The following is a 26,648-nucleotide window of genomic DNA, read 5'->3' on the forward strand; positions in this document are numbered from 1 at the left end:
AACACACACGACAGAGGAGGAGACTGAGCTCAGACAACCCAAATCTCACGCCTACAAGCCCTGCATTGTGAAGGGACAGAGCTGAGCTCCCAACCCCGACCCTTTGGTTCCAAGAAGCCCACACCCGGAGAGGGGGCCCCCTTGCAAGACCACCATGGCCATGACCCTGCCCCAGCAACTCCCCCAGGACTCCAAGAAGCAGCAAGTAAGCTGGCACCTGACTGGCAGGTACATTTACCATCCACACTCACAAACCCCGGACCAAGCAGCACCTGGTCACAGGTACAGAGGAGGCTGAGGCAGGAAGGTCATGAGTTCAAGGGCTGCGAACTACAGATTGAGGTCAAAGTCAGTCTGAGCAACTTAGTGAGAGCCTGTCTAAAAATAAAATGTAGCCGGGCAGTGGTGGTGCATGCCTTTAATCCCAGCACTCGGGAGGCAGAGCCAGGCGGATCTCTGTGAGTTCGAGGCCAGCCTGGGCTACCAAGTGAGTTCCAGGAAAGGTGCAAAGCTACACAGAGAAACCCTGTCTCGAAAAACCAAAAATAAATAAATAAATAAATAAATAAATAAATAAATAAATAAATAAATAAATAAATAAATAAAAAGTAAAAAGAGGGCTTTTTTATTTGGGGGGATGGCTGGGTGGTAGAGCCCCTGCCTGGCATGCATGAGGCCTTTAGGATCAATCCCCAGTGTCACCAGGTCAAAACAAACAAAAATCCTTGAACAAGTCACCATATAAAGACTGAGGCGGCCGAGGACCTGGCTCCAAAATGCCCAAAAGGGGACGATGGCCAATGGCACGGGGCAAAACTCCCAGGGTGCAGGTTAAGTCTGGAGGCCCCAGGATTGCCTGCCAGGTTGGCTGAAATTAGACAACATCAAGTGTCTGACCAGAGCGGGGAGCAGCTGGAACTCACAGGAGCTGAGGCCACCAACATGGAGGAATCTATACACAGCCAAGCACAGCCAAGCAGGCGTTAGCCGTGTGACCAAAAAAAAAAGGCCGAGTGGTGGTGGTGGTGGTGGTGGTGGCGGCGGCGGCGGCGGCGGCGCATGCCTTTAATCCCAGCACTTGGGAGGCAGAGGCCAGCCTGGTCTATAGAGCAAGATCCAGGAAAGGTGCAAAGCTACACAGAGAAACCCTGTCTCGAAAAACCAAAAAAAAAAAAAAAAAAAGATGACTCCCCACAGAAGCTGGGCTAACCTGTAGGCAGCATCAGAGACATCTACATAATCACACTTGGACCTGCACCCACAGGCTCATGCTTTTTAGTTTTCAAAACAGATACTCACTATGTAACACAGACTGGCCTGAAGCTCACGATCCTCCTGCCTCAGCGTCCCGAAACATTACAGTTACAACCCTGAATGGTCTCTCAACAGTCACGAACTCTTTGCTGTATAATAAGAGGATGAGGAGGGTGGAAGCGCAGTGGGTAACGCACTACACAGTCCCAAACACCACTGACAGCTGTGACCCTAGGCAGGTCTGGCATCCCGACCTCAGTCCTCCCTCAGAAACAAGCCGGCCCCGCAAAGTCATGTCCAAGACCCCTCCCAATGTACAACATCTCGGGCTCTAGTAGATTCTGGGGATCCCTGTCCCTGGCCAAAGAGGCCAATGAAGAAGGAGGAGGTGCAGCGTGCTCAGGCTCTGGAGCGGGCACCTCAGATCCCGGCTGTGCAACCTGGAAGCCAGTAGCCTCCCTCTCTGTGCCTTAATGTGCATCTCTGAAATGTTCCCAGTAGTAGAAACATCAACCTCACAGGCATGCTGGAAGTGAGTGTGTAAGGAGTCAGGGTGTGCACACGGCACACTCCTGTGACTGCTGGCTGGCACTGCTGACTCTCAATCCAGGGCTGGCAGCCCAGCTCCAGGGCCTGCACTCCCACACTGCCTGCCCTGGCAGGCCCCTGAAACTCCAGGCTTGAAGGGGCAGCTGCAGGCGACTCACAGGGGACCATCCTGTCGCTTCTTTCTGCTCTGTGTCCTCTTTAAGCCTTTGTTTGCCGTGATGCCCCGGGGCTTGGCACCGGGTCCTGCCATCTGCAGCAACTCCAGAGACAGGCCCTGTGGGAAGCTGGAATGGGGAGGACGGGCATGGCTCCCGGAAGCTTCAGCAGCCAGCCACCTGCAGCCTGTCTGTAATGGGCTGGGCAGCGCCAGGCCTGGGAGGCGGGCATCCTCCCTCCCTAGCAGTAGCAAGACTGGCCCCTACCCTGGGAGGTCAGCTGGGAAATGGGGTCATCCCCTCCAGGTCCTCACTGCCTGCGACCCCTTCAATACAGTGTTGGGAGCGTCTGGCGATCACAGCATCAGTGCGGGCCCGGTAGCGAAGAACAGATTTGGGTCCAAGGGAGGTATTCCCCATTTAGGGAGGCCAGCAGGACTGCTGAGAGAGGCGACTGTCACACTGGCAGGGACCACCGACAACACAGACAGGAGGCACAGCGAGAGCCAGGGTCCCAGGCAAGGCACTGGACAGGGCAGGCGTGGCTGCCCACAGAGGGGCAGCTGGCAGGGGGCAGCCTGATCGACAAGGCCTTCAGTCAGGTCTTGGCTGAGGAGGAACAAGGTCCCGTGCTGCTTTGGAGAACAGAGCGGAGGCGTTGGGAACACGAGGTGAGGCGGCAAACCAGGCAATGTCACACAGCAGACAGCCGGGTGGGTGACCAGGGAGGGCAGCACAGACAGACGGAGGTCATTCCATGTGGACGCCACAAACGCAACCCAGGACTAGAACCGCTCTGCCTGCAGAGGGGCGCACAAAGGCCTGTGGACAGCTCCAGGTGGGGATAAAAAGACGGCCCGGGATCACCAGCTCCTCATTTAGTTCTGACAGTTACCTGAGGTGGCTGTCCCAGCTTCTCAGGCATGAGGCTGAGGTTGGGGGCCGGAGCCTGGAGCCCACCCCCCTAGGCACATCCGAGCCTGGGCCCAGGACGCATGGGTGCGGCTCAGGCACAGGCCTTGTCCTACTTTGTATTGTCAACTTGACACAACCTGGAGTCACCCACAAGAAGGAACCTCAAGTGAAGAATGGCTTCTATCAGATGGGCCTGTGGCCACGTCTGTGAGACTGTGCTGACTAATGGCTGGCGTGGGTGGGCCCCGGCACACTGTAGGTGGCACCATCCCTAGGCAGTTGAACCTGGACTGTGTAAGAAAGCTGGCTGCGCATGAGCCGGAGTGAGGCAGTAAGCAGCACTTCTCATGGCTTCTGCTTCAGTTCCTGCCTAAGTTCCCACCCTGACTTCCTTCAGTGACAGGACCGTGACCTGGAAAGCGTAAGCAGAAATAAACCCTTTCCTCCCAAGTCGCTTTTGGTGACGTGCTTTATCACAGCAACAGAGATCAAACAATGGCAGACGCATACACCACGTGGTGGTGGCACATGTCTTCAATCCTAGCACTCAGGAAGCTGAGGCAAGAGAGTTCCAGGACAGCCAGGGCTATAAAGAGAAATCATCCCGTCCAGAAAAAACAAACAAACAAACACAAAACAAAACAAAACAAAAACCAGGCACATACATGTGTATAGGAACATACACATATAACCCAGACAGCAGCTGGGTTCCTGTGTGCAATACTTCTAACAGGTGGCCTCGCCTCCTGCCACAGGGAGCACTTTCCTGCCACGGGGAGCACTCCCCTGCCACCGGGAGCACTCCCGGCTGCTCATCAGCACTCAGCAAGCCTCCACCACTTCTCCCCTGCTCTCCCTCCCTCCCTCCGCTGTCCGGGAACGTCACACCCACTGTTGGCCTGTATGGCTTGCAGCCACACCTGTCCCTCTTCACAGGTACTCTGCTCACAAGCACCCTGCACGCACGCACCCTCCTCTCCATCCCCCGTGCAGGCAGGCTTGGCCAAGCTGACTTTTCACACCACGTCTGCACACCCACCCCTCATCTCACCCAGTGCCCGCCCCCCCCCCCCCCCGACTCCGCCAGGGGCCCTCACTTAGCAGACACACTGAGGGAGGGGTGCCCCTCCTTCCCAGCTACTGCCCGACATACATCCCACTCCTGCAGCTGGAGGAAGTTCCAAGGGCTCCTCCTTCCCCCTGGGGCTTAGAAGTCAGTTCCCAGCAAGGCAGCTGGCGGAGGGGGCACTTCCCAAGGCACCTCTCCCAGGCCTCCGGCAGGGCTGGCCTCAAAGCAAGGCCCATCAGCTGCACATCCAACTCTGCCCCACACCCCTTTCCCTGCCTTCCTAGGAACAGGACAGGCACCAAGTCCTCCTCGGGGAAGCCACCTGATTGCTCCCTTGCCCAGCCCAGAAACAAAGCCACAGGAGGGCCGACCCGCTGAGCTCCCCGCTCCAGGTCAGGGAGAGAGGTGACCATAAACAAGAACAGAGAGGACAGAGAGACATGGCGTAGCCACACCTGCCCACACCCACACACCCCACGGGGGTACCAGGAAAAGCAGCTCCAGGGACATTCAACGAACCTGCAATGGACGGATGGGGGAGGGCGGGGGCGGGGCACTCAAGATCAAGGACCAGCTTGGACATGTGGAGGAGACAGAGGGCAAAGCCGGGGGCAGGAACTTCTGCGGAGCCTGGGAAGGGCAGGGGTGCAAGACGAGGGGCACTGACCTGCTCTAACTTTCAGGAGTCACAGGGATGGGGTGACAGGCCCAGCCTGCACACCCAGGGCAGTCTCGGAAATTGAGGCGGTGCCCTCCCCAGACCCCATCTAACTCACTCCCACAGGAAGAGCTAACAGTCTGGATCTAAGCCATGAGCCTGCGGCAGAGACCCGGGAGCAAGGCCCAGCTCTGTGCTCCTCAAGGCTCCAGCCATGCCAGGCCTATGCCTCCCAGCTGCTGTGTCCCTGGACAGATGACAGAAACCCTGTCATCTAACCCTGTGTCCACTGGTGATGATCCCAGGAGGCGCTCGGCACAAATCCCTATCCCTTCCCAGCCTTTCTGGCCAGCAGTCATACCTTCCACAGATGACCTTGGTCCCCAGGTAAAAGAGAGTAAGTGTGGATGGGCAGAGACCCTGGAGCCCAGATCCTGCCCAGCCGCCCACACTCCAACCAGACGAGTGCTGCTCCGGCATTCAGCACCTAGCTCCCGCTCAGGACCCTCAGCATCAATCCAGTCCCCCAGTAGGTGCCTGGAGAAGAAACCTCTCTCGCCAGGAGCCCATCTTCCTCTAGATCCCCGCCCCCGGCCCTGCCCCGGCCCCGCCCCCACCCCCAGCTCTATAGCCAATTGCAGGAACACCACAAGAGGCAATGTCCTAGAAGCCCTCAGCTAGATAAACACAGATCTGGCCCAGCCCTCAACATGCACTGGACGCACACACCCCACCCCATCCCACCCCTGCGCCAATCCTATAAACCGTCGTTTGAGGACCTGGAACAACACAGCCCAGCTGCTCAAGGCTGGGGCAGCCAGGGCCCCAAGGCTCTGTGGGACCTGGGGGATCCCCCACCCTCCCAGGATAGCCCGGCTGGGTACCTCTTTCCACACCAGGTAAACAGGAAGCCTACCCTGTCCCCAAGGGGCCTGGTGTCACTGTGGGAGCCAGCAGCTGAGACAGCTAAGCAAAGGAGGCCGCTCCACCGCCCTTCCATTTAGAAGCCACGGGGATCTTTTATTTTCCTTCTCAAGTGACAGCTGAGACGCCCGCCCTCGGCGGCTCTCCTTGAAGCTGTAGAGAAGCAATCACAGAGAGGCCACCAAGGTCTCAGTTCCAGCAGCTTGGCGGCCACGGCCACGGCAGGAGGTGGATGGCAGCAGCCTCACCCCTGCAGCCCTCCCGCGAGCAGGGCAGGGGCTGTGAAACCAAGGCCAAGAGGGCCAGCAGCATAGGGGAGGCGTGGGATGGGGGTGCGGGGGGGGGGGGGGGGGCACATGACAGGGCCTGGGTGACAGAGCACAGGGACTCAGGCTGCACCCAAGGCGACCACAAGGTCAGGAGAGAAATGAAAAGCAGACCCCACTGTCACAAGAACCCCTGGCTTCCAAGTGCATCTGCTTGGGTCCTCAAGATATCAGGCCTCTTCAGGCTGGGTGTAATTAATGACAAGGGGGATCTCACGCCACAGGAACCATAACCACGGCCACCATGTGGGCTTCACAGCAGCTCTCAAGAGTCTCTCCTGGACCCTGGGAGGAGGGTGCCAGCTACCCCGACCCCATCTCACGAATGGAGAAAACCTCCATCCCCAGGACCACAAAGCCAGGAAGAATCGGGGCACTGGGGGGGAGGGGGGTCCTCGATCCTCAGGACTTGGTGTCTGGGCCTCTTACCCAGGTTACCAGCCCTCCACCTCCACCCGTGGCCTGGGAATCGGCTTCTCAGAACAGTCATTTAGCTTCTCACCGAGGGGGGGGGGGGGAGGGGGCGGGGCAGTCTACAAAAGGCAGAACCAGAGGGAGCAGTTAGAGGCAGAGGCCAGGAAGAAGCCGCATCGACCGACCGCCTTCCCAGGGAAGGGGCCTCTCTGTGGTCAGAGGCAGTCTGGCTCACAGCCAAGCATAGGCCAGGCCAGGACAAACCAGGCCGGGAGCCCACAGAGGCCCAGGCAACCCGAGACGCCATCTGCTATCCACCTGTCCATCAGCAGTCACCCACATGGGCCCCGGGCCCTTACAAACCTTCACTCCCAACAAGTACCACTCCGGTTTTTTTTTTAGTATGATTCATTTCGGTTTTTGAGCAACTAGGGGTGGAACCCAAGCCCTCGTGCATGTCAGGCAAGCACCCCACCGCTAAGACACCACATCCCCCAGGTCATCTCTCTGCTTTTCAGATGGGAGGTGGGGAAGAGGCATGAAAGAGGGCCAAGGCCCCACAGAGGGGACTTCACCTCCCCAGCTGCCTCCAAGAATCCCTGACCTGGGGAACAAATAGGGCAGAGATGAGGGGAAGGGATGGGGGATGCTGCCCTTGGGGCCCATCTGCAGAAACGACCTAACAGGCTGCCTCACAGGCCTCCTATGGAATCACCAGGTTCAGCCTGGGGCTGGGGAGGAAAATCACCAACAATCCGCACCAACCTTGTACTAGGAGGCTCACCCCAGAGGCTGGGGAAAGCAGGCGTGCTGCGGAGGGTCTCAGCTTCGACCCAGGAGCAGGGATAGGCCACCAGAGGCTGCATGTGCTGGGCCAGGGGCTAAAGCGAGATCAGGGCCACGATCGATTCCCCAGAATGCAATTAATTGCCTGGGTCAAGAGGCGGATTAAAGAGATCTGTCACCCGGGGCTCAGGGGACAGTCAAGAGTCCTGCAACCCAGGATGGAAGAGGCAGCTGGCATTGAAGGTGTCATGGGGGAGGCAGACCCTTGCTCCCCACACACCATTCACAAAGTCCCCTGTGTTAGCTGACACTGCCTGCCACATTTGTCCACCCCAGTGAAACTCCAAGAGGGCAGTTCCTCCATCTCCCTGCAAATGGAACACCGCACCCAGGCAGACAGTGAGGATCAGCCCGCTGCCCGGCCACACCACCCTCTTGCCCTGTGCTTGCTGCCAGCCTGGGCTAAGCCACCCTGAGTCACCTCAATGTGTCCAGCCAGTCTGCAAAACGGGGTGACACCTCATCACCCCTTCACCCTCCACACCACACCCCCAGCTTTGGAGCTCTGCATTCTGGGCTGTTAATCCCGACCTCCCTCTTGGGCCCATCCTACAACTGGAGAAACTGAGGCTCACGGAGGTATCATCAGACACTATTCCTAGAAGCCCGTTCAGCCTAGCTCAGCATGTGCTTGGAAGCCAAGGCCACATGGGAGAAGGGGGTGAGAGGACCCAGCACTACACTCCAGGAGTGGGCAGTACTGACCTCAGCCTGGTCCAGCTGGATGCTTCTGTTTGGGGACACGAGCCTGTGACTCTCCCAGCTCCACTGGGGTGACAAGGCTGTGTCCATTGTCACTGTGACCCAGCGACTCCAGATCACACATACACAAGCAAGTGAGCCTGCCCATCTCTCAGGGCAGCACTCAGGGGCATCCAAGGGCCCATCCCGGGCCAGCAGCAAGACCTAGAGCACAACTCCTAATCTCAGCATAGGGTGAGGTCCCAATTCAAATTCTCCCACTGCTACTTTCCGGCTGGCTTAACATCCCATCTCCCATCTCAGAGTGTCGCTTGTGGAAGCCAAGCAGACAGATGAAGAAAATTGAGGGCGCTTAATAAAGAAATATTAGGGCCAGGGAGATGGCGCGGCAGTCAAGACACTCGCCACCAAAGGTGACGACTGCAGTTCAGCCCGAGACCCATATGTCTTTGGAAGGAGAACTGACCTCCACACATGCGCCATGGCAGGTGTGTGTGTGTGTGTGTGTGTGTGTGTGTGTGTGTGTGTGTGTGTACAAGGGGGAACAAACACCACACACATACACACAACATTAGATAAATGTAATTTTTAAAGTATCTGTGTATGGGTGTTTTGCCAGCATGTATATCTGTGCACCACTTGTGTGCCAGTATCAGAAGAAGGTGTCGGATCCTCTCTGACTGGAGTTAAAGACGGTTGTAAGCCACTCTGTAGGTCCTGGGAATCGAACCTGAGTCCTCTGCAGGAGCCAACATGCGCTCTGAACCAATGAGCCATCTCTCCAGTCCCCAAAATAAATGTTCAATTCAAAAAATTTTTTTAAATCTTAATTGGTTTTCACACGTATTTATTGAGATGAAATTCATGTAACAGAATCAGTACAAAGTGAGTAATTCAAGGGTGTTTGGTACACCCAACGCCGGACAACCATTATTATCCAGTTCCAGAAGAGTCCACCACCCTAAAAGTGACCCTGTCCACACTGAAGTCTTTCAAGTACGCGCCCCATGGCTCCTCTGTTCTCCATGGGTTTGTCCTTTCTGGATGTCTCAATGGCTCACACCCCTGGAACCTGAGTACTCCTTCATTCCATGGTACTCCATGTCATGTTGGGGGGCGGGGGGGGGGGGGGACGACACACGGACGCATGGCACGTGGTGCTTCATTCCATTTTGTGCCTGAGTAATATTCGACTGTGTGAACAGGTCAATTACATCATCTTTTAAAAATGCATTTATGTTTATTTTATGTGCATGAGGGCTCTGCCTACAACTACGTAGTACACGCACCACATGCATGCTGCATGCAGTGCCCACGGACGTCGGAAGGGGGCATCAGATCCCCTGGAACTGGAGTTACAGGTGGCTGTGAGCTGCCGTGTGGGTGCTGGGAACCAAACCTGGGTCCCATGGAAGAGCGATCAGTGCCCTCAACTGCTGGGCCATCTGTCTTTCCAGACCCATGACTATGTATTTTTAAATGAGAAAAAGAAACGTGTTTGAAATAAGGGCAGGGCTGGGAGATGGCTCAGTGAGTCAAGTGTTTGCTTCCCACCTGTGGGGACCTGAATTTGGACCCCCACCCATCCGATGAGGTCAGGTGTGTTGGCATGCCCCAGTGATGGCAATGTGGGAGGCTGAAACAGGTGAGTCTTGAATCCCCTGGCCAGCCGGCCTAGAATACTTGGAACATTCCAGTGAGAAGGGACCTACTGTCCTCTGGCCTCCACATGCACGCTCCTCACACAAAAGAAACAGCTCGATAAAGTGTGCTTAAAACTCATATACACACAGAAACATCAGAGGACTGTGAGCTGGGGAAGTAAACCTCTTTCTTCCTAAGAACTAACTTGTGAAATTTTATACCAAGCCTCGTACCAATAGTGGAAGCTGGTCAATGGAAGGAGCCGGCCAACGGGTGGGCAGGGTCTGTGGGAGCCACTGGCCCCACCTTGTTCTAACTCCCCCACCCCCACCCCATCCCACCCACCCCACCCCACCCCCATCCCCACCCCCCCACCCCCCGCTCCCCATGCAGGACTACCTGGGGGCCTCCTGTAAACACCAGGAGCTGAGACCCGTCTGGCACCATGCTTGAGGTAGGTGGGAAGAAGACCCACAGGTGAGAAAATGTAGCCAGAGACGGGGAAGCCCCCAGTGAGGCAGTACGGAGCCCCCCACGATCCCTCTGGCAGGACTGTTCCGAGCCAGAAGGCTCTGGGCTGGACTCCAGTTTAGGGCCTGGCCTTGGCAGTGATTGAAATGGAAAAAGAACCTCCACCCACAGCGTGCCTAGCACAGATCCAGTCTCAACCTACAGCGGGGGTATCACCATTCCTGTTAGCCCTGAGGGCCACAGCAGCGGGGTCTCCATGCCAACACCCCTACCCTAGACATCTTAGAAACTGGTAGGGATGATTGTCACTTTGCCCATGAGAGTCCCACACCCCATCCAAGTCCCCTCCCCACACAAGCTCTGAATGATCTGGCCATTAAAGCTTTCCCACTGAGCACGCACAGAAGGCACAGGTTCTTTAGGACCAATGCACACAGCTCCCCTGCCCCGACTCTGTGCCCAGCCATTCCCACTTGGTACCATAAGCTTCCACAGTCAAGCCACTTTGTCAAGGGCTGCTGGATGCCCTGGGCAACTCCACTGGCCTCTCTGGGGGACTTTGTTCAACGCATGGGGTCATGAAAACTGAATATGTAAATAGATACACCATGGGCTTCCTCAACTAGGCACAGGCCTCAGGCTGCCCCACAGCCCTGGTCCCCAGCGCCAAGTCCCAGAGGCTGGCAAGGAATGCCAGCAGGCCCCTAGCAGGGCAAGCAGGGGGTGGAGGATAAAATCCTGCGCTTCCTCCGCAGGCCAGGTGGCTCATGGCCTACCCAGCTTTTATCTCAGAGGAGATAAGCTGCCTGCTCACGTTCACGTTCACGATCAAATGAACCCACTTAATCCCCATAGGGATCTGTGCTGAGCGGCTCCCAGGGCCTGCGGAGAAGGGCGACTGATGTCTGATGTTGCAGAGGGGCCACACACCACGGGCTCCACATCCTGGGCAAGGCCACTCACAGAATCCTAAAGCAGCCTAGAGCCCTTCTCTGAATAGGGTTACGGGGGGGGGGGGGGGGGGCACGGGGACGGACAACGGCAAACCCAGGCTAACTGTTCCTCGCTGGACCACCTGCCCCCCCCCTCAGAATAACCCATGCCCACCAGACCGAAATGCCAAGACAAAGGTGGCAGGGTCATGGCATCTGCAGGGCCTGGCAGACCCCGGAAGCATTTCAGAGACAGAACCCACGAACAGGCCAGGGCAGCAGCCGCCTCAGCTACGTGTGGCTTCCTGGCCCTCGAAGACACCAAAGAGCCGTGGGAGGAGTGAGTGTGCCCCAAGGACACTGGGCAAAGTCTGTAGGTGTTTCTGGCTGTTACAAAGGGGAGCTCTAGTGGGCAGAATCCAAAACTGAATAGGATGGACCCCCAATGCCCGCCGCCCTAGGAATGTGAGCAGTGCCCAGCCTGAGCTAACCTAAGCTACATGAGACAGACACTGTCTCAAAACACTAGGGCAAGGGGGATGAGACAAGAGAGGCCCCCCCACCCCCACCGCGTCTCCCGTCCACCAGGAGTTCCCTCTAGAGGCTGGGCTAGGCTCAGACTGTCTCTAACTTCCCCCCTTAGAGGAAACATGGCTGCCAAGGCCCAAGCCCTGCCTGGCTGTATGGGCAGGAGGGTTCAGCGGTCTCTGCTCACCATGATCCACCAATCACGAAACACACGCTGCAGGACAGACCCTACCCAGACGACATCAACCCATAAGACACGGGTCTTGACACAGGTCCAGTGACGATGGCCAGCAGCTTGGCTCTGAAGTCCTTCTAGTTTCACAAGCCAAGAAGGAAAGCACTGTCTGATCTCTGTTTTACATACAGGGAAACTGAGGCAGCGTGATTTAAACACGCTGAGGGCTATGGGGGTGTGGTGAGAGAGGGAAGTCTGGCTTCCCAGAATGCCCTTGGGGTCTAAGGCCAACCTTCCTGAGCCTGGGAAACTCCAGGCTGGGTGGTACACAAAGCTGCCACTGTTCACCCACTGCTGACCCACAAACGGGCAGGGCCACATAGCTCAGTCCCTGTGACAGCAGGCAGGCTGCAGCATGCCTCACGCAGAATGACGAGACCCATGAACTCCGCCACGAGGACACGACGGAGCCCAGGCCAGGAGAGAAATACACCGGCCTGAGGAAGCAGAAAGACATGGGTGGGAAAAGCCCACACCCAACCAAAGCCGCCTGGGCCAGTCTCCCGTGAGAGAAGCTGGTGGCAGTGTCCAGTGAGCTCTATTTAAGCGCCCCATCTCCTTATCTCCTTGCCTCCTAGCCCAGGCTGGTAGACACAACCCACTTCCGCCCAGCAGCCTCTGCACCTAACCCCACGAGGGCACCCCCAGTCAGCCCAGCCTCCAGAGCTTGCCTGGGAGGCAGCCGGGGGGACACTTGCATTGAAGGATCTCATTTCATTTAATTGCTGCTCCAGTCTCTGGCGACAGGCCCAGAGGCCTTGGGACAGGAGCCGCCAATTTCCGCCTTTCTCTGCAGCTGGGGAATTGGCCTCTGGGCACTGCCTGCAGCAGAGAACCCCGGGCACCTGCCCCTTGGAGACAAGGCCATGGCTGGAGGAGCGCATCCCGGAGAAGCAACTGCTGTCGGTCATGGGATAAGCTAGAGACACACTGTTCCCTGGCCATCCACATGGGGCTGGGTACACACTGGCTTTGAGGGAATAAAATACAAAGAGAGAACATAAGACCACAGACCATCCCCCTGCCTCCCAGCCTCCCCCAGCCTCCCCAGCCACCTCAGCCTCCCTTTCAATTTCTCTCCTGTTGCTCCACATCCTGTTGCCCAGATCCCAGGACACAATGGCCACCAACGTCCTGGGTCAGGGACAGGCACCATCCCCAGCCCCAAGCATGCGCACTGGCTCAGCATGGGCTTCCTCTTGGGTTGTAACAAGTGACGTGACCGGACAACAGATAAATCCATTTCCACTCTCGGCTTGGGGGTGAGAGCCACAAACAGAGGTGGGGGGGACACTGTGGGGGTGGGGCTGGCCCACCCACAGCTAGGGACATAGAGCATTGCTCTCCACCTTCTTCAGCCCCACCTCCAGCCTTTTGGCGAAGACCCCATACACACATTAGTAAGATCACCTCACCCGCCCCGGCTCCAGCTGATTCGAACCCAAGTCCCACCCGCAGCCTCCACTCTGGCTTGCCACTTGTCAAAATAGACAGCGTCCAACACTCGGCATCATTTGGGGATTTATTCCGCTAAAGCCTCCAACATCAGCGCCTCAGAGCCTCAAGAGAACTCCCAGGGCCACACCCCATCAATCGTGAAACCTAACATCTGATTTCAGGGTCCAGGTAATTCAGCCTCTCCATTTCCACAGGGCGCAGTGGACATGCCCAGATCCGCCACCCCTATGACGTGGATCCATCCCCAGGAATGCACTCTGGCCTTTTTTGAAAATGTTGTGACTCCGGTGGAGGCCATTACTGCAGACCCTGGCTGGCTCTAAGCTGACAAGAAGCAACTATCAATCAGTGTTCCTGAGCAACTGTTTTCGAGGTTTGGGGTTTTGTTTTTCTGACCAGTCATGAGACCCACCACAGCCACAGGAAATTCTCTCCTCCCCACCCCCGCCTGCACAGATGAGGCCACAGGAACAATACTTGGCACCAGAGAAGCCTCTTAACCTGAGTCCTCCAGGCATCACCAGGCCAGGTGATGGAGCCTGCAAGGCACAGCTGGGCAGCACGGTGAGGCACATGTGGGAAGCTTCCAGAAGGCCAAGTGGTCGGCAGGAACGAGGACTGGAAAGGCTGTGAGCTAGGATGGGGTCTCACAGCCACTCAAAGATGCTCAGACAACCCTGGCCCTTGGACCACCATGGAACCAGGGCCCCAATGGCAGTACTGAAGGGACAAAGGCCAGCCGTGGTCTGTGACAGGCACAGAGTGACAACCACCACCCAACACTGAAGGCTGACCCAGGGCCCCATGAAGCCTTCTCTTGCTTTAAAAAGCCCTTCCTATCTCCTTCTGGTAGGAAAATGGGGGAAGCGCTGTCCACCGGTCAGAGAGGGTATGGAGGTAGTAGATGCAGCACAGCACAGCCTTGGCCTCTGGTGCCAAGGCTCTGCCACAGCATCACCTTGTCAGCTCCCCCTGCCCGCATCAGCAATGCCCCAGCCATACACATTTCAGGGTCTCCCAAACACTCTTTCCAGCACCCAGGGGGGCCAGATGCCCAGCCAAGGCAATCGAAGGCCCAGAGAAGGCGGCACAAATCTGAAGGTCACACTGCAAACCTGCAGTGCGGCCCCTGCCTGGTGTTCCCACAGAGCTGTGACAAGGACAGGAACGGAACCCAGGTGCCAGGGGACACAGTGGGGGAGACGACAGTGGGGGACACAGTGGGGGAGTGCAGCTTCCTGTCAGTGCTGTGGCTGCTATTTATAACTGACAAGGAGAAGCCGAGAGATCAGGGTCAGCCTCCCACACTGCAGAGCCAGCCAAAGCCCTGGAGCCTTGGAGGGTGACCCTGAGAACAAGCTGCAGTGACCAGAGAGGCATGTGAGGGCAGGGGACGGTCCCCAGCCACTCAAAGGGAGGGACCCCAAGGATGGACTACGTCCTTGTCACCCAGGAAAGGGCACAATGGTAACACTACTGTGTGCCTCAGTTTCCCTATCTGAAAAAGAGAACTGGGCACTCTAGTGGCCAAGGTTTAGTGACCCAGGACGGGCACTGCAGACTTCTGATATACCCACCCAGCTCTACACCAGAGCAGAGAGATGCCTCTGGCACAGATACCCACAGACATCACACCAGTGTGCACACCTGTTCCCAAGAGCCAGGCTGGGGCAGGCCAGTGTCTACAAGGATCACATCCACCCACGCCCATGCCAGGCTGTTGAAGGCAGTCACCCACTTTACCGATTCAGACACTGAGGCTGGCCGGCACCTAGGCTGCTCCACACCAGCCCAGAGTCGGCACAGACATGAGGACAGATGGGAGGAGACTCAGACACCCGGCAGGCCTGGGGGGCAGGTGCCCTGTGCCCATCATGTAAGTCTCACCATTCTAGAACTTGGGGTGTGGCTGGGGTGACAGACAACGCCATGCACTGGAGGACAGCTGAGCTCAGCCAGGAAAGAGCCCTCAGGACAGGCCATGTGGGGAGCAAAGCTGGGGGGGGGGGGAGCACCTCAGGCAGAGAATGTGCAAGGGCCCTGGGGTGGAGGCATACGGAAGGAGAATCAGCTGAGGCCAACGTGGCAAGCGCAGAGGGAGCAAGGGGCAGAGGCAGTGGGCAGCAGCGGTGCAGGCCTGGCCAGCCACTGGGAGGCCTGGCCCTGCCACTGAGCCAGCCGGGTCAGTCAGACTTGGCTTTGTTTGAACGTGGGTGGGTGTGCACACGCGCATGGGAGGTCAGAGGACATCCCAAGCGCTGGTGTTCGGATCCTGTCTGCCTTGGTTTTTTTTTGAGATCTCACACTGTGGCGCGGGGCTTTCCAATTAGGCCAGGCTGCCTGGCTGCCTAGCAGATCCTGTCTCCACCTCCCGAGCGCTGGGATTATTACAGCAGTGGTTCTCGGCCTTCCGAATGCTGTGCCCTTTTAATACAGTCCCTCGTGTTGTGGTGACCCCCCAGCCACACAATTATTCGGTTGCTACTTCAATAACTAATTCTACTACTGTTATGAATCATAATGTATGCAGGATATCAGATGGGGGAGCCCTGTGAAAGGATCATGTGACACTCCCCCATGGGGTCACGACCCACAAGTTGAGAACCACAGGATTCGAGGCTCACATGTCCAACTTTACACGGGTTCTGGGGACTGAACCCAGGTCCTCCTGTTTGCGCAGCAGCAGTCCATCTCCCCAGGCTGAGTTACTGTTTTCCCGTCCTTTTGTGTGCGCTCCTGTAGAGGGGGCATGGGCCACAGCACGCATGCAAACGCCTAGTAAGTCAATTCTCTCCTTCCACATTTACGTGGGTCCCAGGGATCAAACTCCGGTCACTGGGCTTGTTAAGACATGCACCTTTTCCTGCTGAGCCATCTCAGCAGCCAAGTTGGTTTTTCTCACCATGCAGCCCAGGCTGGCCTCGAATCCGTGATTCTTCTGCCTCAGCTTTCCAGTACACAGATTCCCAGCATGCACCGCCAAACCCAGCTTGACTGAGGTTTTTAACAGCACCTTATGGTATGGGATGGATGGCTGGGGCCACTTCTGAGAGGCAATCCACTTCCCGGAGTGACAATGGAGAGGAGCAGCCCCCAGGTACTCACGATTTCTTTATGTTTTGGGAGCCAGACGTCCAAAATCAAGAGCGGGGCTGGTCCTTCTGGGAATCCCATGAAATCCCATCCTTAGCTTGTTCTCAGCGGCCTGCGGTCCTTGGCAGCCCTGTCTCTGCCTCTGCCTCTGTCCCGTCTTCTGTCCACATGTCTTCATGTCAGCCCCTCTTAGGAGGACACCCTGTTGCATTCAGGGGACACCCCGCTGCAACGTGACTTCACCCTAAATAGTGATGCCCACGGTGACTCTTGCCACTGAAGGTCACATCCTAGGGTTCTCTGAAGAACTTGAGTAGGAGGGAGACACTGGTCAACCCAGGCTAGAGCATGGTCCATGCATAGAAAACAGATGGGGACTGGAAGCTAGCAAAGGTGGACCAGGCGGACTGAGGCCACAGTCTCAGTCTCCCAAGTTTCAGCAGGGACCACCTAGGAGCCACTATGCTTACAGCTCGGCTCGGTTGGCCTAGGGCAAACCCTAGGACCTGAGGGTCTCCAAGAATAACACCCCTCCAACCTCATGGCCAACTCAGCCCTCCCACAGCAGGCTGGTCTCGTTAGCCCTATGATGTCGAGCATGTTGCTGTAGCCATGGAGATCCCAGGGGATGGTCTCAGAGTGACTCAGGAGGACTGTGGAGGCTAGCATGAAGACAGATGGGCCTGAGACATCTCTAGGCCTGGCCTCTGAGACTCAGGACTTAAGAGTCCCCAGTAGAGAAACTCCGCACACAAGACCACAAAGGTAACTCCAGCACGGCCCCCACCCTCCAGCACCGGAAGGCAGGATCTTCCCACGAGGGTACGCAGTATGAGAACAGACCTCTCTATGGCAGTAAGGGGGAACGGACATTCAGGAGGTAGAGGGCCCCTGTAGGGTCACCTCACGTGCCACCACTTGCCTTAAGAAGGGCTCTGAGCTAGGAGGTGACAGCAGGAGGTGACAGCAGGCTTCGGGGTTAAGGAAGGGGCCTCAGGGAAGCTCTGAGTCCCACAGTAAGAGCAGAAGCCCAGACTAAAATAAGGGGGTCCCTGGCGCCCTCTTAGCCAACTCAGATTCAGGGAGACTGAGGTCCTGCTGAAGACAGCAAGGGGGGTATGTCCACTGGCCCTGGCTCATGGGCCTGGAGCAGCTGGTTCAGGTCTGCAGGGCAAGAGCTCCCTGGCTCCTCTCTTTCCTTCACACCCTGCAAGGTCCCCCCACTCTGCTCTAAGTCCCTCCCAGCCACACTGGCCTGTCCAGACCCGGGCTGGAGCAAATTCCTCAGGGATGCAAACCACACACAAGTCACAGAAAACCAAGCGCACCCAAAGACAGAAAGGGAGCCCAGCCACCAGCCCCAGGACAACTGGCTTGAGGGGTGGGGGCAGGGAGGAAGGGACACAGACTGATCTCCTAAGGCCACCTGCACAATAGAGACTGACTCCTGAGGCCACCTGCCAAGGAGCAACTTAACCCTGGAGGCCACTCAGGCCGGTAGAGACTGACCCCAAGGCTACTTTCCCAAGAGATTGACCCTGGAACCTACCCAAACCAGGAAAGACTGACCCCAGAGAACCTGGATGATGTAGTCCCCCTCACAGACAGGCCCATGCCAGTCCCAGCCTTAATTCCAGCTCCAGCCACCCCCTGGGGGCTCTCAACCATCTCCCTTCCCAATCCCGTGCTACACAGGGGGATCAGAGGAAGCAGAGTCACCCGAAAGCATCTGGGGCAGCACCCCAGGGTCCCTAGGTACCAACGGGTGACATCCCACCCCAGGGCACATTCTTCCTCGGGCTCTAGGAGCCACTAAAAGTCACTCTCAATCCCCCAAGGTAGACAGGAATCCAAAGGTGCTGGCTCAGGAGTTTACCTTGCTAAGCCACGCCCCAGTCAGCCTCAGTTTCCCCCAGGGAACATCGATGGGAAAAGCACCCTCACCCCACCGCACTCAGAGGACAGCACCTTCCTCCTAGACCTCAGCACTGAGGCAATTCTTAGGAATCCCCACGATAAGATAAAAATCAATGCTGGAAGCCAAGACAAAGGAATCCAGGCCCAGAGTGATATGGATAAAAAAAAAAACCCCAAACACAGACCCGTGCGACTAAGGGCAGGCTTGCAGAGCTGCCTTTGAGTCCCCAAGCCACCAAAGCAAAGAGGAAAAGCGGGCAGGTTAAAAGCTGGTGACAACTCTGAAGTCGCCATCAAGTCACCTAGAAACCACTCAGGGCTCTCTACACGAGACGACGGTATTTAAGAAGCAAATGCTCCCGACTCAAAGTCAGTGACCTCCTCACTTCCCACCGAATACAACAGTCGGAGACAACCACCAGCCCAAGCCTGACTGGGCCAGGACCCAAGCAAGAAGCAGGAGTCTTGGGGAACACTCAACATTAATTCCAGACCCCCTTGTCCAGGGCCTGTGTCCCTCAAGTGCAAAAATCTGGGTCGGCTACAAAAAAGTCAAAAGGACTCCCCAACACGCTCTGTTCCCGCTGTGTAGACCAGACTTTCAGAGCTGGAGCCCAACAAATATGGATGGACCCCAAAAGCTTCATTTCACACAATCAATCATTTAAAAAAAAAAGCAAGCCTTTAATCCCAGAGCTCGGGAGACAGAGGTAGGCAGACATCTGAGTTCTAGGACAGCCAAAGCTACAGAGTGAGACCTCTCGTCTTCCAGAGGATGGGGGCCATCACAACAGCGGAGGCACCCAGAGCACCAAGCAGTGGGTGGCCCCCATGAGACTGCACTAAGTATTCCAGAACACAGACCAGTATGGGCCAGGACATGCCAAGCAGTATACAATAGGGTCACATATACAATGTGACGCCAGGGACACACAGGAACGTGGCTCAAGCTCAGCCTGCCCGCACAACCCTGTGTGACTGCCCCAGGAATGGGACCCAAAGAGCTGTTTTCGGTAGGTAGCCACCCCCACACTCCTGGCGGCCTTCCTTCTTCCTATAGGCTCCTTTTACGAAACTGCCTTTCTGAGGCCAGGAGACTTCTGCCGTCTAGAAAGCCCTACTTCTTTCTTGTAGCTGTGGTTTTTATTTTGACAAACACACAAAAGGCAACAGCATCAGCCACCAAACGAAGTGAGCTGTGTGTGAACATGTGGCAGCCAGCTGTGGTGACACATGCCTATCATCCTAGCACTCACAAAGCTGGGCCGGGAGTTGCGGGCCAGCCTGGGCTACAGACTGAGTGAGGCTCTGTGGTGGTTTGAATGAGAATGAGAATGAGAATGGCCCCCCAACAGGCTCATAGGTTTGAATGCTTGGTCCCCAGTTAGGGTAACTGTTTGGGAAGGATGAGGAGGTGTGGCCTTGTTGGGGGAAGTGTGACACTGGGGGTCGGCTTTGAAATTTCAAAAGCTCACACCAGGCTCTGACTCTGTGTGTGTGTGTGTGTGTGTGTGTGTGTGTGTGTCTGCCTGTTGCCTACAGATCAGGATGTAAAAGCTCTCATCTACTGTCTGCTTCCCACCATGATGATCCTGAACTAAACTTCAGAAACAGTAAGCCAGCCCCCAGTTAAATGCTTTCTTTCATGAGAGCTGCCTTGGATATGGTATGGTGTCTCTTCAAAGCAACAGAACACTGACTAAGACAGACCCTGCTGCTTGCCGCCCCCCCCCCCAAAAAAAAGGGAAAGACAAAAAATGGTCATGGCACATTATTTCATAGCAAAGAAAATAAGTTTTGCCAGGCAACAGTAACGCACGCCTTTAATCCCAGCACTCGGGAGGCAGAGCCAGGCAGATCTCTGAGTTTAAGGCCAGCCTGGACTACGGAACGAGATCCAGGACAGGCACCAAAACTACACAGAGAAACCCTGTCTCAGAAAAAAAAAAAAAAAAGAAAGAAAGAAAGAAAATAAGTTTCACTTACAGGAGGCAGGTCCTCCCCAGAGGACCAGAGAAATACAAGCGTACCAGGGTCCCAGCTGGGTCAGTGACCACTGTGTCACCGTGCACCACCCAGTGCATAAAGACAGAGCCACCTAAGCATGGTTCACTCCAGCTGCCTGCTGAGCCTGGGAAAGGGGGAGGCAGGAGGGTGTTGGGACCTTGGCTCTGCAGAGCTGCCAGACTCACGGCACGGTCCGCGGCTGCGCACAGCCGCCGCCACCACCTGCTCCAGAAGAACGCCAGGCCTTCCAACACACTACCCACAGGCCTGGGGCTCCCAGTCCCATGGGCTTCTTGCTTCTCTGATCATTAATGATCAAGTTCAGCAGAGCCTGTCTTCTTCTCAGCTACTCTGGAGGCCGAGGCAGGAAGACTCCAAGTTCAAGCCCAGCCTGGACAACTTAGAGAGAGCCTGTTTCATAAATAAGAAGGTAAAAAGAGAAGTCGGATGTGGCGCAGTTGACAGAGAACTTACCTAGCATGCACAAGGCCCTGGGTTCAATCCTGAGGACGACAAACTAAGAACCAAATTATTAGTTCCTGCCCTAGGTGGTACCAACCTCACTTACTATGAAGCTGGAAAGGCTCAAAAGCTGAAGACGCTCTAGAACAGTGGTTCTCAACCTGTGGGTCATGACCCTTTTGGGAGCTGCACAGCCCTTTCACGGGGATTGCTGAAGACCACCCGAAAACATAGATCTTCACATTGCGATTCCCAACAGTAGCAAAATTACAGTTATGAATTAGCAACGAAAATAATGTTATGGTTGGGGGTCACCACACAACATGAAGGGTCAGCATTAGGAAGGCTGAGGACCACTGCTCCAGAACATTCCCACCACAACTAACTTTCCAGTGCCAGAGACTGGTGGGAAAGGGAGGCCATGCCGTGGGTACCAAGGTCATTGGGCAGAAGGTTGAGAACCAGGGGATCATCAAGCCATGCACAGGACAGCATGGAGCATGGAAAGTCTGCAGAACGGGGCGAGAGTGAGATGCTTGGTGCCAACCTCGCTCCGACACCCAGGTCCACCCCAGTGGCCGCTGTGCACGGGGCAACCAGACAGCCACCAAAGCTGGTTAAGTGAACTAAAATTAAATAAAGCCACCTGCTCGGTAGCTTGGCGCTCTGGACACAATAGGAGCGACACACAGGGAAGTCACAGTATGGTCTTTACAAAGCACCCCTAAGGCAACCCAACTGCCAGGGTTCCAGAGGGAGGGGAAACCGCCACATATACCGGAAGGTACCATTCCCACCTCCATCCCCACAGCCCTCCCCTATCCTCCGAGCTACTATTGATCTCCAAGCAGGTTAATTACAGGTGGGAGGGGAAACCTCAGCTTCCAGAACAGAGAGAGGAAGCTGAGCCAAGAGCCACCAACCAGGGAGAAGGGAGGAACCCTGAGTCTCCAGAGGGCAACAAGCCCAACCTGGGGTCAAGGAAAGATGCTAGGCCAGCCAGACACTGGAGGAGGAGTCTTCCTAGCAGCCCCTCAGGAGGGAGGATTCTAGACTAGGGGTGTAGATCAGTGGTACAAATACTTGCCTAGCACAGGAGGCCATGGGCACTACAAAATAATAATAATAATAATAATAATAATAATAATAATTAATAGTAATAATAAATTTACAAGGAAAAAAGATGGCGAACTGAATCCTGTCCAACCAAACAGCAAGTATAAAGGACACGAGTCCCCGTGACAAATTAAGTCTTTGCTCTCCAATGGGGACGCCACATACAATGACAGCAGATCCAAAGCCACGTGAGGACTTGCATGACCCTCAAGACATTAATAAGCAGTGGCGGCGGCGGCAGCAGTAGCAGAGATGGTGGTAGCCCCATCTTACAGATGAACAAACTAAGGCTTAGAGAGATTCAGTAACCTCCCCTGAGCCAAACAGACTGATGCTGTACCACTAAGCACCAAACGTAAACCTCTGCAATCCCCGCTAGTTCCCATTGGTGGAGGGCAGGGTTCCAACTTGACAGATAAGACCTACAAGTCCTATAGGCACCAGCCTGGGCACACCTCCTTTGTAAGCCAGAAGACTGTTTGGAAGTTTTACAACGCTAAATCAACCACCAGCTTAGTCAAAGCGGATCAGGCAGCCTGTCCCGTCATGCTTCCGTGATCCTTTAGGTATCTATGAACCAGAAGGTGGTGACCGGGCAGGGACCCAAGGGCAGGTCGGTGTGGAGTGTCTGCACTCTGCTCTACCTTAGAGGTGTCACCAAGAGAACTCTGACTTCGATCACCACCCCCATTGGCACACAGTCCCATGACCTTGGGCAGCAGCACCCTCTGACCTGTGACACTCTTAGGAGCAGGATATCTCCAGGCAAGCACAGGTATGTCCCTAACCAGATTTCCCAGGGAGACACCGAGCTGAGGACTCCAGGCTACAGGGCTTCTCGCTTGCAGCTTTATGCCCTGTTAGACACCATGCTAAATAATTCAAACCCCTGTTTTCATTTCAAAATAAACACGGCCCTGTCGCCAAGGCAGATGCCAAAAATTTGCATGAATGTTTGAGATAAAATGAGACTTCAAAGAAATGCCAGCCTGCCGCTGGCACCGCCCCCTCTCCAAACCCTGGGAGAACGAGTTCCCAGTCTCCAAGCTGCCCTCCTCCCACAGCCCTGCGAAGATCAGCAGGTGCCACCTCATGAGAAAGGTCCGTTCCTGCTCCCATCCTCCCTGCAGCGGGGCAAGGCCAAAGCTGTCTGCTGCGTGACCCATGAACAACCCAGGTGTTAGCCCCGGCTTCCAAGGCCAGTCCCCAAACCTCTCTGGGCTTCTGTGACACCATCTATAAAATAGGACAGGCACGTCCCCATAGCCCACCTCAGGATGTTCCGGTAGATTCATGCCTGGTGCACACACAAAGACACTTTCTAAATGCTGGCACACACAGTTAAGGGCTTTCTGATGCTGGCATGCACACAGTAAGCGCTTGCTGGATGATGGCACACACGATAAGCGCTTGCTGGATGTCACCATTTTGCTCCTGCCGTGCAGATCTGCCAGCTCAGAGAACAGAATTCACCTGGCACACTGTAAGGTGGATTTCCTTAGAGGAGGCTCACCTGACTCTTCCCAACCTTCTTTTCCTCCCCAGGGGAGGTGGGTCTTCTGAGCTAACCCCACCACCTGGCTTTGTGTAGCCCTGCCCTCCCCAGACAGCTGCCTCAGCTCAGTTTTACACACACACACACACACACACACACACACACACACCTATCCCCTGGGCATCTTAAGCAGGAATCACCAGCTCCTGCAAGCTGCCACCCTTGCAGAGAACTGTCCCTGAGGTATCACCTGGGGAGGCTGCTCTATGGTATTGGAGACATGAACAGGAAACAGCAGGGAAAAATGCACACCGAGGGAAAAAAAAAAAACCCAGCCTCCAGCCCCTGGTGATAACACATGGGATCTGCCAGCCGGATCACTCTCCCGGCTAACTGGGTGGTGAGAAGGTGCCGCGCCCCCCATCACAGAGGTTAGCACCAGGTTCCCTACCGACCCCTTAGGGTGGGATCCAGCTAGAAACAACCGGTTCGTTGTTCCAGCCTGGACTCCAGGGTCCCTGTGGAGAAGGGGATACGGGGTGGCAAGCACCTGCTGGCCCAGAACAATCCCAGATCCAGTGGTGCAGCGGCTCAGTTCCTGTTTGCAGTGCTAGGGGACCTCTGGGAGGCGGCAGGGGTATTCATTGGGAGAAAAGAAGGGATTAAGCCATGAGCCCTCACTAAGGGGGGAGGGGCACAGCCCCAGGCGGGGTCTCCATCCCTCACCGGGGCCTGACAGCCACATTACCACGGACATGGGTTTATCAATAGTATTGATCCCTGGGCAAGCGTAAATAGCTCCGTGGGAAGAGGCCAGGTCTGGACAGTCACTCCCAAGCCCACGTCTGGACCTGAACACCCGCAGGCTCCCCTGGCACCCCAAGGCCACAGCGGTAAATTTCCAAGCAGGGCCACGGAATGCAGGCAGGGAAGCCAGGCAGTACCCGAAATGCCCTCGCTTCCTCCTCCACCATTCGGCAGCTCAGCTAGCTGCCAACTCTGTGTTTGCCTGTGTTCAATGGGCTGAGGCCTGGCCCTCCTCCATCCCGGGGGCCTCCTCCATCAGACCCTCCCAGCTCCCGAAGGTGGGGCGGCTGACACTCCCCACGGGCTTCCCCAATCCGACGACAGAGCAGGGATGAAAATCCGGAAATAACAGTAGTCATAGTAACCTATCCAAGGACCCCTCTCTCTACATAGACTCGGTTCACGGAAGCACCCCAGACCTGAGAACTGTTTTTGTTTTTTTTGTTTTTTTTTTTAAACCCTCAACCCTCACACTTCAGAAGAGAGGGTGGAAAGCACAAATCAGGTGAAGTCATCTGCCCCCATCACAGTCAGCCAGCCACGCAAGATTCGAACCCAGGGGCTGAGGGGCAGCACCAGCAAGAACGCTAAGGCCTCAGGCCACCTCAGGCTCGCCTCAGCCTCCCTGACAATCCTGCCCCCTCCTCAACAATTAAAAAAAAAAAAAAAGGCCACCCACGAAGTCCCCAGCAGTGGCCTGAGATGCCCCCCCCTACACGCGCCTGGCTTCAGAGACCCTTTCATCAAAGCAGCCGCAGGGACCAGAGCTGGATTCAAAAGGGCAAAGTCAAGGCCACCCTAACACTGCCCACAGAGCCCCCCAGGGACCCTCTGCCTCCCACTTCTACCAACCCCCTCACACACATCCCTCCACCAAATCTGCAAAGGGGGAGGGAAAAAAAAAAACCGTAATCGTAATAAAACCAGTTCTCACCAACGGGGGGGAGGAGAAGGGGAGGAAGGGAGGAGGCTGAGACTGAACGGATCCGCCCCCGCTGCCTGCACCAGACTCTCGGGGAGGGCGCGCGCACGCCGGCGGGTGGACCTGGCTGCGCGAAGAAAGCTACAATGTAAAGATTATGCAGCCGCCGCTGCTTGGCGCCCCCAGCTCCCGGGGCCCCCGGGACCGCCCCTATGGACGCCTGCCTCGCTCTCCTCCCGCAAGGTCGGGAGGGGAGGCCGCTTCCCACGCGCGTCCGGGGGGCGCTGGGGCTCCGGGCTGCCCCACTAGGCTCGGATCTGCAACTTCCCAAACTAGTGGCATCCGAAGTATCCGCACAGCCAAGGGAAGGGAGCAGGAGGCGGCGCCGCGTCACCGGAGGGGAGGGGGGGCGCGGCCGCCCACAGGGTTCCTCGGGTCTCCAGGATGCGCCATCCCCGAGGGTCCCAGATCCTGGCCTGCGCCACCCCCCAGAGTCCCCGGAGCAAGCCGCCCGGGAGGGACCCCTAAGTCTTCGGGCTGCGCAACCCACCCGAGAATCCGGGTCCTCAGGCTGCGCCACAACAGAGGGTCCACGGGTCCTGGCCTGCTCCATACTAAAAGGTCCATCAGTCAGTCCTCAGGCTGCGCCACCCTGCAGGGTCCGCGGGGCCTGGCCTTAGACATACCGAGGGTACCGGGGTCCTGGCCTAAATCACCCGCAGAGTCCCCGGGTCCTGACCTGAGCCACCCGGGAAGGTCCCCAGGTCCTGGCCTGCACCTCCCTGCAGGGTCTCCGGGTCTTAGCCTGTGCCATCTTAGAAGGTCTCCGGGTCCTGGCTTGTACCACCCCAGAAGAGTCCCGGGGTCCCGGCCTGCACCTCCCTGCAGGGTTCCCCAGTCCTCAGGCTGCGCCACCCCCACAGGATCCCCAAGTCCTTAAGCTGCGCCACCCCGGGGGTGCCCGGGTCCCAGTCTGTACCGCCTGGAGGGTCCCCGGCTCTTGGCCTGTTCCATCACGCAGGGTCCCCGGTTCTCGGCCTGCTCCACCCGGCAGGGTCCCCTAGTCCTGGCCTGCTCCATCCCGCAGGGTCCCGGGTGCCCGGGTCGCGGCCTGCACCGCCCTGCAAGGTCCCGGGAGTTCCCGAAGTTCCCGCGCCCCCGCGCGCGCCCCGCCGCGCCGCCTGTCCCCTCGGGGGCGCCAACTCCGCCGCGTGCGCCGCCCCGGCCCGGAAGCCACCCGCTCCCCGCCGCCCTCCGCGCACTCGGCCCGACTCACCTCGCCGGCGGCGGCACCGGGCGCTGGCGCCGGGCGGCGGCGCCGATCGGGCTCGAGGACACGGCGGGCCCGGGCTGGGAGCCTGCGGTCTCCGCCCGCCGCGCTACGACGCGGGGCCCGGGCGCGCGGGCCGCTGCGGGGCGCGCATGGCGGGCGCGGGCGGCTGGCGCGGGGACGGGGATGCGGCCCGGCCTGCGCTGCCCGCGGCTCCGCTCCTGGCGGCGAGGGGGCGGGGCGAGGGGCGGGGCCTGGCGGAGGCCCGCCCCAGCCGCCTTAAAGGGCCCGCGTGCACGCCTTCCAGGCCTGCGCACCCCGCCGCGGTGCGCGCACGGCGGGCAGCGTTTCTGAAGGCGGAGCAAGCGGCTCCCCGCCCCCTCCTGCTCCACGAACCCCAGAGACTTCACGGGAATCGCGTTTCAGCTATTAAATTATAACTCAGGAGTGTCCAGGGGAGGGGGGATGCGGAGACGACG

General features: G+C 57.1%; 1 protein-coding gene across 29 annotated transcripts in view; it reads right to left on the reverse strand.

Moving 5' to 3' along the window:
- Positions 1-26,285, reverse strand: part of Ncor2 (nuclear receptor corepressor 2) — a 162,576-nt gene extending 136,291 nt beyond the window's left edge. For 26 of the 29 annotated variants that reach the window (XM_076561252.1, XM_076561254.1, XM_076561232.1 and 23 more), the window contains exon 1: positions 26,176-26,285. The gene's annotated coding sequence lies outside the window, so the exon portion shown is untranslated. Of the gene's footprint in view, positions 1-25,878; positions 26,043-26,175 lie in introns of those variants that run through there. The other 3 variants (XM_076561230.1, XM_076561246.1, XM_042267964.2) reach the window with 3 other exon arrangements.
- Between the last annotated feature and the right edge of the window lie 363 nt (positions 26,286-26,648).

The sequence above is a fragment of the Peromyscus maniculatus genome, chromosome 23, assembly GCF_049852395.1.
Source record: "Peromyscus maniculatus bairdii isolate BWxNUB_F1_BW_parent chromosome 23, HU_Pman_BW_mat_3.1, whole genome shotgun sequence".
Taxonomy (NCBI): Eukaryota; Metazoa; Chordata; class Mammalia; order Rodentia; family Cricetidae; genus Peromyscus; species Peromyscus maniculatus.